The 11,733-nt window shown below is 43.2% G+C and overlaps 1 long non-coding RNA gene across 1 annotated transcript; it reads right to left on the bottom strand.

The window, feature by feature from the left end:
• Positions 1–3,934: 3,934 nt before the first annotated feature.
• Positions 3,935–11,714, bottom strand: LOC120093657 (uncharacterized). Its single transcript, XR_005487117.2, has 3 exons — positions 11,585–11,714; positions 10,140–10,240; positions 3,935–5,139 (listed from the first exon to the last, which is right to left on the bottom strand). It is a non-coding gene; the product is annotated as an uncharacterized LOC120093657 (long non-coding RNA).
• Between the last annotated feature and the right edge of the window lie 19 nt (positions 11,715–11,733).

Here is an 11,733-nt window from a genome sequence, read left to right as displayed (position 1 = left end):
GCCCTTCTGCATTTTGACCTTTTTCATCTCCTGCTTGGACCTTTCTAGAAGATTTTCTTCCATTCCAGGGTCTCTGTGGACCCAAGCACTCATACCTTACCACAGAGACTGGGAAAAAAACTCCAACAACCAAGATGAATTCTAAACTCAGTAAGACAATCAGTGCTGTCCACTGTGTAGTCTTGGTTGGCGTGTGTGGAGGAGGTGGGCAGATCTGTGACTGAAAAAGACCAGCATCTTTTTCTTTATAGACAGCAAGAACAAAGGAAAAGAAGCCTGACATTTTTAGTTTATATAACCCAAAAGCTTTGTTCTTGTTGTTACTGTTACTTTTTATCATAACAAATGGCCAGTTCCTAGAAGTCTATCAGGGTATTCTAGGAAGGCAGATGTTCTCCGAGAAACCCACAGCACTAGGCAACCAGAAACACAGGCTTTATTTCTTAACCCTATCTATTTGTCCATCCATTTACTCCTTTGGTTCTTTGATCACCAGGTTACCTATTAAATATCTAGACAAAGAGTTTAGAAAGTAACTCAACACAACCCCTGCTCTCAAGGGCAGACAAAGAAGAGGCAACACGAAGACTCCAGAAAAGGAGCTGCTCTAAAAAGCACACCCTGGTTTTTAAACCTAACCAGCCAGTGCAGGAGGGTGAGGAAGGCTGGGTTCGAAGAGCTCAGACTTGAAGGTGTAACTTACCATGATGAAAAGACGAAATAAGTTCTAGCAATGGAAGCTCAGGCAGAAGGTCTGAAGGAGACAGGATGTCTGTGATGCTAACAGGGAGGTGGGGGTATGGGGGTTTGGGGTAGGGGTGGGGTTCTAATGATGACTTTAAGACAAGCCAGTGATATCATTAGCTTTGAAGTTCAGCAAGAGGTAATAGATGCTCCTGTTGGGTGGCTCTAGCTCTCACAGGGTCTTTGACAAAAGTTGATGGGTCCTTGAGCCTCTCTGCTTGGGTCCCGTGTTCTGCTATCAGCTCTGGTCTATGTGCAGCCATCTTGAGCAGGCCACTGCTAATCTCTTCTGAGAAACTGAGGCCTTGTCTTCAGGACAATGAGAAACTCAGCAGGGCAGGAAGCGGTAAATTAGGTGATGGATCAGGATTTTAGGGAGATCTTTCTGACTCCAGCAAGGAAGGGAGGGTTGTCATAGGCTCATACTAGAAATTGAGGAGAGTGATTAGGAGACATGGTCAATGGGTCACATGAGAGAGGATGGCTGCCCAAGAAAGGGTGGTGAGAGACATGTATCAAAGTTAGCACCATGATGGATAATTAAGGGAAACTATCAGCAGCCTTTAGGAGCAAAGGAAGAGTTACAGTCTAGCTGAAAACCTGCTTCCCTAAAGCCAGCTTCCCAAGAGACATGCAACAATGTGTTCAGTGAGTTGTGATTTTGTTCAGTGAAGAAATAGCTGTTTCCTATTCCTAACAGTTTCACTGAGGTAGAACCATCACACAGAGATACTCATCCTTACCGAGCTGTCTGTTGTCTTTGGAGATAAACAAACACCTGTGAAACTATCACGGCAGTGGAGGTTTCAAATGTCTGCATTACCTCAGGAAGGGAGACGAGACTTTTAAGAGCATCAATGTTCACAAAGGACACAAAGAAACATTGGGACATGTCTATATCGAATCTGGTAGAGGTGAGCATCCTCTGCTTCGTTTACTTGTGTAAGCCTCACCTGAGCCCAATGAGGACATTCGTGTTTGTGACAACTTGTTCCATTCTTCCTCCCCCTGGGAACATCTTCATGAGGTGATTGAAGAATCTCATTCATTAGCCTGAGAGCAATTCAAACTTTCAAAGTTGTGCAACCCTATTGAGTTAAACTTTTACAAGTCCTTGGTCAGCCCAGCGTGGGCGAGACATGAACCAGCCGGGTCGGGTTGAGAGAGGTGCAGAGGGAGAGACATTTGGTATTAGTCACTTTGCAAATGTGGATGTCGTGAACATCATTGACCGCTAACTTGTGAGTGCTTTATGGTTGTTGCTAAAACCTATAATCAACAAAGCAATCATTTGGATTCTCTCTGGCTTTATAGCCAAGTTTAAATTATTAAACTTGATGGCATTTTTTTGGTAATCTTAGTTTTTGAGACAGGTCTCACTTTTGTAGATCAGGCTAACCTTAAATTCACAGAGATCTACCTACCAGTCTCTGCCTTGCTATTGTTGGGATTAAAGGTATGTACCACCACACTCAGCTAAACCCATGTTATTTTTTTTTTTATTTTTATTTTTTTTTATTATCTTGAGTATTTCTTATATACATTTCAAGTGTTATTCCCTTTCCCGGTTTCCGGACAGACATCACCCTCCCCCCTCCCCTTCCTTGTGGGTGTTCCCCTCCCAAACCTCCCCCCATTGCCACCCTCCCCGCATAGTCTAGTTCACTGGGGGTTCAGTCTTAGCAGGACCCAGGGCTTCCCCTTCCACTGGTGCTCTTACTAGGATATTCATTGCTACCTATGGGGACAGAGTCCAGGGTCAGTCCATGTATAGTCTTTAGGTAGTGGCTTAGTCCCTGGAAGCTCTGGTTGCTTGGCATTGTTGTACTTTTGGGGTCTCGAGCACCTTCAAGCTCTTCCAGTTCTTTCTCTGATTCCTTCAACGGGGGACCTATTCTCAGTTCAGTGGTTTGCTGCTGGCATTCACCTCTGTATTTGCTGTATTCTGGCTGTGTCTCTCAGGAGCGATCTACATCCGGCTCCTGTCGGTCTGCACTTCTTTGCTTCATCCATCTTGTCTAATTGGGTGGCTGTATATGTATGGGCCACCTGTGGGGCAGGCTCTGAATGGGTGTTCCTTCAGTCTCTGTTTTAATCTTTGCCTCTCCCTTCCCTGCCAAGGGTATTCTTTTTCCTCATTTAAAGAAGGAGTGAAGCATTCACATTTTGATCATCCGTCTTGAGTTTCCTTTGTTCTAGGGATCTAGGGTAATTCAAGCATTTGGGCTAATAGCCACTTATCAATGAGTGCATACCATGTATGTCTTTCTGTGAGTGGGTTAGCTCACTCAGGATGATATTTTCCAGTTCCAACCATTTGCCTACGAATTTCATAAACTCGTTGTTTTTGATAGCTGAGTAATATTCCATTGTGTAGATGTACCACATTTTCTGTATCCATTCCTCTGTTGAAGGGCATCTGGGTTCTTTCCAGTTTCTGGCTATTATAAATAAGGCTGCGATGAACATAGTGGAGCACGTGTCTCTTTTATATGTTGAGGCATCTTTTGGGTATATGCCCAAGAGAGGTATAGCTGGATCCTCAGGCAGTTCAATGTCCAATTTTCTGAGGAACCTCCAGACTGATTTCCAGAATGGTTTTACCAGTCTGCAATCCCACCAACAATGGAGGAGTGTTCCTCTTTCTCCACATCCTCGCCAGCATCTGCTGTCACCTGAGTTTTTGATCTTAGCCATTCTCACTGGTGTGAGGTGAAATCTCAGGGTTGTTTTGATTTGCATTTCCCTTATGACTAAAGATGTTGAACATTTCTTTAGGTGTTTCTCAGCCATTCGGCATTCCTCAGCTGTGAATTCTTTGTTCAGCTCTGAACCCCATTTTTTAATAGGGTTATTTGTTTCCCTGCGGTCTAACTTCTTGAGTTCTTTGTATATTTTGGATATAAGGCCTCTATCTGTTATAGGATTGGTAAAGATCTTTTCCCAATCTGTTGGTTGTCGTTTTGTCCTAACCACAGTGTCCTTTGCCTTACAGAAGCTTTGCAGTTTTATGAGATCCCATTTGTCGATTCTTGATCTTAGAGCATAAGCCATTGGTGTTTTGTTCAGGAAATTTTTTCCAGTGCCCATGTGTTCCAGATGCTTCCCTAGTTTTTCTTCTATTAGTTTGAGTGTGTCTGGTTTGATGTGGAGGTCCTTGATCCACTTGGACTTAAGCTTTGTACAGGGTGATAAGCATGGATCGATCTGCATTCTTCTACATGTTGCCCTCCAGTTGAACCAGCACCATTTGCTGAAAATGCTATCTTTTTTCCATTGGATGGTTTTGGCTCCTTTGTCAAAAATCAAGTGACCATAGGTGTGTGGGTTCATTTCTGGGTCTTCAATTCTATTCCATTGGTCTATCTGTCTGTCTCTGTACCAATACCATGCAGTTTTTATCACTATTGCTCTGTAATACTGCTTGAGTTCAGGGATAGTGATTCCCCCTGAAGTCCTCTTATTGTGGAGGATAGCTTTAGCTATCCTGGGTTTTTTGTTATTCCAGATGAATTTGCAAATTGTTCTGTCTAACTCTTTGAAGAATTGGATTGGTATTTTGATGGGGATTGCATTGAATCTGTAGATTGCTTTTGGTAAAATGGCCATTTTTACTATATTAATCCTGCCAATCCAAACCCATGTTATTTTTAACTGAAAGAAGTATCCTTGACATAGTGAAATAAGATCTGTCACCAGAGTGTCTGTACCCAGGCACTGGAGCTTTCTGTATGATGTTTCTCTTCCCGAGTCTCTTTTCATTTGCTCAAAATTCCTTTCAGAGACAAATCCTCTGTTTCTGTGGGATGTTTGTATTTAACAGTGTTGGCACACACTAGAGTCTCAATAAATATCTGTCAGGCAGACTAATGAGCATTTTAATCCTGACTCCAGGGCAAGAAGATATATGAGTCAGGCTAATTTTCTGTAGCTGCTTGTGGTGTAGCATCAGAGATAGTCATGAACGGAGCTGACGACTAAAGCCCCTGCTTAGTGCTCCTATGTGGAGCTGCTGAGGAGACCAAAGCAAGAAGTGGGAGCGGGGGAGGGGCTGGATCTGAGCAGTGTTCGATACACAGGAAAAACAGTCCAGGAGAAGATAGGAGAAGGCCCACTAATTCAAACCACCTTCTAGGAGGCCGGCATGCAAAAGCATGTCACCAGCTACTCCCTTTTCTCCAAATTTCTGGATAATTGGATGATTTGTTGGCGACAACCTGTCTCAAAAACTCTTTGGGCACTCACAGTTGTGTGTGACACCGAGAGATGGTTTTATTCCAACTTCGTCTTTGCCTTTGTCTGGAGAGGGTTAACCATACAAAATTGATTTCTGACATATTTTTAGCAGATGATCCAGGAAGGTGAAGCAGAGGGTGTCATATACAGGTCTGGTGCCTAGGATAGTAACAGGAAAATAAAGAAATCATAGGAGAGGATTGTTGGGGAACAGGTATGATGCAAAGTCCAGGAAGCCATTGTACTCTTTCTGCTCCTGGGCCTGAAGAATATGGACAGACTCAGATCCTTCCATCATATTTAAACTCTGGATATGGAGCTAAAATATTTTGATTCTCACTTTCTATTACGTTTGCTTGCTTGTTTTGTTTTGTTTTGTTTTTTGAGACATGATCTCAAATGCATAGAAATCTGTCTGTTTCTTACCCCTGAGTGCTGGAATTAAAGAAATGCATCACCTTGGGGCTGGGGATTTAGCTCAGTGGTAGAGCGCTTACCTAGGAAGTGCAAGGCCCTGGGTTCGGTCCCCAGCTCCGAAAAAAAAGAACAAAAAAAAAAAAAAAGAAATGCATCACCTCATCTAGCTAGTAAGTCATTTTTAGGCTTCAGATGAATCACTCAAGATTTATAAAGTCTATGAAAATACATCATGAAAATTTCACAATAATAGTTGATAACATCCTTAAGTGTGTTATTGTCCCTTTTTCATGTTGCATTATGCATAGGACAATATGTAAAGAGCTGTGGTCACTCAACAAGAAGCAGAAGCATGTACCAAGTGTTTATAATATTCTAAGTCTGTACTACACACTTCTCCATGCAGCCTCTTATTTCACTCTAATGATTTTTCAGTTCTCTGATGATGTGCCTAGAAGGCAGGGATCATTTTTATAATTTTTTGTAGAGATGAAGAAGTGACATATGAAGAACAACCAGCTACTATCTGGCTAAGTTAGAGTTTGACTCAGGAACTTTGTTTTCAGAATGGGTCCTGATGGCATAGGAGATCCTGCTCAAGTAGCCCAGCCGCAGCAGGGCTGGTGAGGTAGTTTACCTGAATTGGATTCCATGCCCTTTCTCCTGTTCTGTGGTGACAGATACTCTTGACTGCCCCATTCTCGCTGTCATCCTAGGACTCAGGAATTTGGACAATTTAACAGGCTGCAGTCTATTATGTCTAAGGGATACTGCCTTCATTTACCTTCCACTCTCTCTACCAGGGTCCATAATCCTTCACATGCATCCCGTAAAAATGAAAGCTTATGAACAAATGCACCTTCTAAGGTGTCAGCAGATACCAATCATGGATGATAAGTTATTGGATGATTATTCATAGGGAATGGCTAGAATATGCAAGTCTACAGAGATATAGCAGTCTCTACAGGTGATCATCCAGGACTAGGAGTTCGGGTGACGTGAGGAATGACAGATAAGGAGTATTGTGCTTCTCTTTGGTGTGATAAAATGTTCTGTAATCAATCATGATGTGGGTTGTGCATCTTTTCAAACATTTCCAAGCCATTGACCTGCACAGTTTAAATCAGTGAATTACAAATCAAGAGTACACCTCAATAAAGTTGTTTTTAAAAAGCAAATAAAAGCTAAAAACAAACGCAGACTATCTCTCTAAAAATCATTTAGATATTGCTTTATTAATTTATTAATTCAATTTTTTGGCTAAGGTGGTCTGCTAGACATGAGATATGCTGTGGGAATTGCTGAGTCAGGAACCATCAGTACTCAGCAGAAAAAAGCAGCCAGCACTGTGTGCTGTGTGCAAGCAGAGAAGGGACCCAGCCCCGGCCTAGCAGAGGAGGCTGTCTTGAGCCCAAACTCATGGGAGTTGAGTGGGGGAAAGGACCTAGACCAGTGATTCTCAACCTGTGGGTCACAAACCCCAAAGACCATTGGAAAACACAGACATTTACATTAGGATTCACAGCAGTAGAAAAATAGAGTTATGAAGTAGCAATGAAAATAGTTTTATGGATAGGGATCACCACACTATTGGGAACTGTATTAAATGGCTGCATGGTTTCAGTATTTGGGAGTTGAGAAGCACCCGTGTGACAGTTGAGCCAGATATAGGTGTTGGTTGGAGATAACAGCTGGTAAAAATTTGGAGAAATGAGAAAACAGGCCTTCATCTGCATGCTGGGAAGGCTCATCATGTGTGGAAGGACCAAGAAGAAAAAGACTGAAGATCAAGTAGACACCAGGGATACTACTCATTCCTCTTTGGGTCTTAGTTCTATGTCACGAAGAGATGAGGCGAATTGTTTTTGAGCATGGTGTTTAGAATCACCTGGAAGTTACTCCACAGATAACTGTCCTCAGTGCTTTTGGTGTCAGGATTTGTTTATTTGTTTTTCATTTCTAGAATAACCGATGCCTGTGGCTTTTTTTGGAATCTGATCTACCCGTGTAGCAAGCATTTTCTGAGCATTCAGACATCATAGGGTCTTCTAATGTGCTCTCATTTGGGGTCCCCAATAGCAGTCATTGGTATCTTCTTAGATACCAATGCTGCTTATCCTCTTTTGCTTCATTGGTGCCACATAAACTTGGACCCATGATGCTTTTCTAACTTACAATTTTTGATTCCTCTTGGCTGTTCTCTCAGCAAGAGATGGTCCAGTGAAGAAATGCTTCAGCGGCCCGGTGGAATTTGAGCATGTTGGGTTCTTTTCTTTTAGATTTCTTCAACCTGGCGTGTGTGTGTGTGTGTGTGTGTGTGTGTGTGTGTGTGTGTGTGTGTGTGTGTGTTCTTCTCTAGAGAACAGTCCGGTTTATCCGCTGAAGAGTCCTCTTAGAAAGGAACATATACTTAAAGAGAAAAAAATGGTTCTAGCCTTTGTTGGTATATAATCAACAATGCTTTCTAAGCTTGCATGGTACCACACACCTGTAATCCCAGCTGTTAAGAGGTGGAGGTAGGAGAACAAGAAGTTCAAGAACATCCTTGGGGGACATTCTAAGTTTGAGATCAGCCTGGGCTACAAGTGACTCTGACTCCAAAAACCTACAAGGAAAGTCCTGGGAACTGAGGATTACTGTACAGGCTGAACAGGACAAGGGTCCCAGGTTCCATTAGTTCAGACTAGAGAAAACAGCAGAAAATGAGCAAGGACCAAGAAGAGAGAGAGATTCTCATCATGACATGGAAACAGACAATCTGAAAGCAACAATAAAGGGGAACCAATATCCAGTCACAAAGCTCCTTAGATGGGCTACGTAGGCAAAATCTCTTTGAGGAGGTGACAACAAGCCCTAAACCCTGAGGAAGAATTGGCCTTGGGAATCTGTAGGAAGAACTTTTGTAGCAATGTGTGTGTGTGTGTATGTGTGTGTGTGTGTGTGTGTGTGTGCGCGTGTGTGTTGTGTGTTTGCATGTGTTTCCCCCTTCTCTTTCTCACACACACAAAGGGGGGGGAGAGAGAGAGAGAAAGAGAGGTATATGCATGCGTCTAGCAATATGTGCACACATCCATAAGCACATGCATTGTTGTTATTTCAAGGAAGAGATAGTGGAAACAATAGAAAATAAGTAAGGAGCCCCTTACTGCCATGGGGTGAAAGTGGATGGTTCTGGATATGTCATGTGATGCAGACTCATGTGGTGTTGTGCTGAGGGAAGACTGGTTGGAGGGTACACGATGTTTGGAGAGAGTATAAATTGGACTCAATGGATGGTGATAGGATGCTTGCATAGCTAGCCTTGCAACACTTCGTTGGTCTCAAGTCTTTGATGGTCTTCACTTCATTGAGAGAGGCATGACAGAGAACTTCTCCTGGTGTCCTGGTTGCTCTCACTGACTTGTGCCAATTTAGCAGAGGCCTGGTGGTTTCTGCTGGATCATTCCACTGATGCTGATTCATGCTTGCTATCCTGACATTACTGAACTGGATGGCTGGTACCTTGACAAATGGATATTGGAATCTCCCCAAAGAACAACATCGAAACAGGTCCACATCTACTTGTCCTATTCCCATATCCTTGGGTGGAAGGGTGTTGAAGCATTGAGACCCTTATTAAAACTAGGTTTTACAATGCCAAGCAACCAGAGCTTCCAGGGACTAAGCCACTACCTAAAGACTATGCATGGACTGACCCTGGACTCTGACCTCATAGGTAGCAATGAATATCCTAGTAAGAGCACCAGTGGAAGGGGAAGCCCTGGGTCCTGCTAAGACTGAACCCCCAGTGAACTAGACTGTTGGGGGAGGGCGGCAATGGGGGGAGGGTTGGGAGGGGAACACCCATAAGGAAGGGGAGGGGGGAGGGGGATGTTTGCCCGGAAACCAAAGAATTATTATTAAGTATTAAATAAATTAAAAAAAATAAAAAAAACACAAAAAAACTAGGTTTAAAAAAAAAACCCAAGCCTACATGAGGTAAATTAAATGAAGAGGATGGCACATTAAGAAAAGCAAATTCAGTACATATGAACTGCTTGAATGTGGTTCTGTGCAGTGATATTTTATTGGCCCCTGTATGTTCAGTGTCAAGAATACTGAGTTGCATTTTAACAGTTGTGTTATAAGTGAAATCAATAGGGGAGAAATTGAAAGGGAGGGGTTGCTGCGAGTTTCTGAGAAAATGAACAATGGCTTCTCAAATCCAGGAGAGGAACCTTGGAGCCACAGAGAAGTTAAAAACAGAGCTCCGTAGTGTTCCCTCCAAATGTCTGAGGACTTTGTTGGGGGAAGAGGAGGCTCTTTGATGAAAGGTGGATAGATGTGAACAGCTCAGACTTGCAAGGCTTGCAGGAAGTTTGTATACCCAGGCAAGGTTGTATACTTCATGACTGCAGCAGTGGCAACAGCCATGGCTGTGGGACACTATATATGTCTAGCAGGCAGCATCCCATGTGGGTAGTTCACAGGGGTATGGAGTGGGGAACTTGAGGAATTGGACAAACTGATATGTAAGTCAAGAGGGAGCTCAAAGATAAGGAGAGAAGGAAGCGCGGCTACAAATTTCCAAAGAGCCTAGAGCTAGGAGACTGGGAAGAAAGGGTGGGGAGAATGTCCTAGTGAAGAGATTTCCTAGTTCCTCCGTAGTTATGCAGAGTGCAAAACAGAATGTTTATAATGCAACAGTAGCTACCTGTTAGTTCACAGACTCTCCCTGAAGAAAGGCTAAGGGTTTTACTTACACCATTTCATTTAATCCTCATGCCATACAGCACGATCCTGTCTTACTGATGAGAAACTTGAGGCTTGCTTGAAGTTAAACATGTTGCTTACATCTTCCCAACTAGAAGAAAAAAAAAAAAGAAAAAGGAAGAAAGAAACTGCATGTGGCCAGGACAGCTTAAGTCCCACACTGATATAAATATTATTCTGGTTGGACAACAGCATTAGACTCCTGCATCCTTTTCTTGTGGGCTGATAACCCAGGACTAGTTCTGTCAACTCACTGGCCTTGCAGGATGAAGTCCAAGTTTCCTACAGTGACTCACGAGGTGGGTCAGAGTCCAAACCCACACTCTCCTCTGTGGACACAGGCTCCCACACCAAGCGCTCCTGCTGGGTTCAACTGTTTTCAGTTCTCTGAATGCACTGGGGAACCTTTTGTGTTCAGGGCTGTCTCGGGGTGGCATGTCCTTCCTCCTTTTCTCTTCCTGCCTAACTCCTTCAAGTCCTTCAAAGCTGAGGGTTGCTGTCACTTGAGTCCTTCTCCAAGCTGAAGAAAATGAGACTATGGGGGCACCTCGTCTTTGTAGATCTCTGTGGCACTTCTGATGGCACTGAACCGTGTGGAGTTGCTGACTGCTTGATCAGGGCTCCTTCCACAGGTTCATAGCTCCTGTCTGTCTGGGTTCGTGTGTCTTGTTTATTTTTTCGAGACAAGGTCTTGCTCTGTAACCCAGACTGGCCTCAAACTAGTGGCAATCATCCATGCCTGGCTAAATGAGGAATTGGATTTTTTTCCCTCGAATTACTTGGAACTATTTGCAGTTTGAACCCTCCCATGTTCCCATTCGTGATGCAAGTGCTCGATCTTTGAGCTCTATCTTCAGCCCTTCTCATGAAGGACTTGAAAGGACTTAAGTCAAAAAAGCAAGACAATGGCTTTGATAGTGTTGGTGATAGCTGGACACTGCTTTCACTCTTTTATGTCTGGAGCCAGATCTTATTCTTAGAGCATCTTTCCAGACTCCGGTAAAGAGCAAAACGTGCACGAAGTTTTAAATGTAATCAATAAATCCAAGATATCCGTGGCTACCAATGACCCATTGGCTTGCCATTTGATTAAAACAAAATCTAATATTTTTACAACTACCAAATTAAAGCAATTACATAGTTGCTTTATATTAGCTGTAATATCATTCAGTTATGGCTAGTCACTCAGAGCAGAGACCAAGATCTTTCACTCTGGTTAGAAGATTGAGCATACATACATCCCTTGCCTCTATTTCTTTATAAGTACAGTAGCAGCAAGAAGCAGGAACCCATACACTCGGGGGGGGGTGTGTAATAGCATGATTGTGAAAATCCCTTTAAAAATCGTAACACGGTTCAAGGGGTGGAAATATGGAGGTCGTATTCCCCAGGGTGCTGCAGAAACTTTCTAGAATGTACGCTGTGTTAAGTTCACCTGCAAATGCTAGTTTAGGGATCCACCGGACATCACAACAGGAAAGTCCTGCAGCAAGCGCTTCAGGAAACAGGAACGAATCCTAGAGAAAAGAAGGGGAAGTGCACACCGAACTTCACAGGCTCTGCTTGAAAGATGAAAAATTAACC

This window comes from Rattus norvegicus, chromosome 7 (assembly GCF_036323735.1).
Source record: "Rattus norvegicus strain BN/NHsdMcwi chromosome 7, GRCr8, whole genome shotgun sequence".
Lineage (NCBI taxonomy): Eukaryota > Metazoa > Chordata > Mammalia > Rodentia > Muridae > Rattus > Rattus norvegicus.
Note: the sequence above shows the minus strand (reverse complement) of the source record. Positions and strands in the feature narration are given on the sequence as shown.